The sequence below is a fragment of the Coturnix japonica genome, chromosome 2 (genome assembly GCF_001577835.2).
Source record: "Coturnix japonica isolate 7356 chromosome 2, Coturnix japonica 2.1, whole genome shotgun sequence".
Lineage (NCBI taxonomy): Eukaryota > Metazoa > Chordata > Aves > Galliformes > Phasianidae > Coturnix > Coturnix japonica.
In genome coordinates this window covers 40,662,770-40,664,658 of record NC_029517.1, presented here as the reverse complement: position 1 = coordinate 40,664,658, position 1,889 = coordinate 40,662,770, and positions in this window count along the sequence as shown.

Below are 1,889 nucleotides of genomic sequence, written 5' to 3'. Positions count from 1 at the left end.
GATGGCCTCTGCCTTCTGCACAGATGCAGCAGCCGCTGTGCACCCCAATCATAGGTGGGTCACTCCCTATTCCAGCTCCATGTGCTCCCCTCCTGGGCATGGCAGGCAGATGGGCACGTCCCGACAAGGCTGAGCTGCGGCATGAGAGCCATGCGGGCACCCAGAGCAGAGTGCAGCTCTGTCTCAGCCTACCCAAACACTTTCCCTTCTTCTCCCCTCTCTCTCTCTGAAAGGCAGCTGTCAGCATTACGTTGCATCCCATGATTTAAACATGAAGGAAAGCCCCGGGGTGGATGCTTGGTGGTATCGTATGAAACACAGACACGAGTCACGTCTAGTTCTGGCATAAGCCCGGGGCTGCGGGCTTTGAAGGTATCAGCTATCTTCATGCCATATTCTTTACTGACCTGCCTCAATCTGTGTAGCCCTGTTAGTTTTTCTTCTGCACCTCATTAAACACTTCAGTGCAGTGCCTCTCTATGGTCCTACTGTCCTCCACCTGTGGCCTCTGTGGGGGTCTCAGGAGTGAGCAGGCAGAGAAGAGCTGGCAGCCAATACATGGGCTTTCTCTTTCCTTCCCTCCTTCTGCTCTGTGTGACCTTCGCAGACTCATTGTTCTTGCTGGTAAAATGGGATAGCTTTTCCTTCTAGGCGCTGCGACGCTTAATTAATTAATGCGAGACCCTCATTCGGAAGGTCTTTTTGTGCCACAAAGTATTGTGTTGCACCCTGCAGCTTGAGTCTTTCGATGGGCTCCATCAGTGATAGGTTTGTCTGAGTTACCTCTGCATTAAAACTCAGTGTCTGCCCCAGCAACAGCCTCAGGAGGGGGATTCAGCAGCAGCTTTAGCTTTCACTTGAGTCATTGTGTCCCTAGCACAGAGTTTCTGGGAGGAGACCTTTTATTGCTGAATTTTTGGTCCACAAACATCTTTCAAGTATTTTAACCCTGATCTCAGGGATAGTTTGATCTACCTTTGACTTCAGCACAGCCCGCCTGAGCTAAATACATAATGTATGGTATGTGCCCATATATTATTAACTGGTCTGACCCTACAGGTTCATTACACAGGGCAGACATGCATCCATGTGTGGGTCTGACTGGGCGTAAAGTCTTTGAAGGACAAACTTGTCCCTGTGAACAAGTTTTCCCTATAATTCTACCTGTTAATGCAGTGGGCTAGGAAATTATTTAAAGATGTGATCACTAGGCTGTTGAGTGAATACTGCTGTAGGCAAGATAGAGCAACCCACTGATAGCTGGAGGCTACTGCAGCAAGTTTTCTGCAGGCCACTTCAGGTGCCTCAAACTTCAGCCCTAAGTGTCCTTTGCCCAAAAGGAACATCATTTCCCTTGTTAGCCGAAAAACAGGTTTCTGGAGAACCAGCACTGACATCATTGTTGGCACTGCTTCTGCCAACAATGGCGCCCTCCTTCTCCAGCATGGAATATCTATCTCTGCATTCTCAGGGCACACTCAGGTAAGCATCTCATTGCTGGTGGTACTCAAAAGGCTTTAGGAAGGAGTAAGCTATGTTCATCCATCACCTAAAACAAGTAAGCCATGGGCTCTAGGACAGCTTGTGTGACTTGGCTTCCCCATATATCCTGGTTATGTGATTTTGGAAGGTGAAGGGGTCTGAGGATTCATTTTGTTGTGGATTTCTGTGTCTTGGAGGTCTGTGTATTCCATTCCTGAGAAGCAGCGCTCAGCCCCCAATGCAACTGCTCATGGGGTGCCAGTGCAACTTAATGCATGGCCAAAGAAATTCTGTGCCGAGTTGAAATGCCTGCCCTCCACTGTTATAATCTGTACATCTGTTCATGGAGGTGGTGGCAAGATTAGGATGTTTTCGTGGCAGACATAGGTGTTTTTTGCACAACAAAC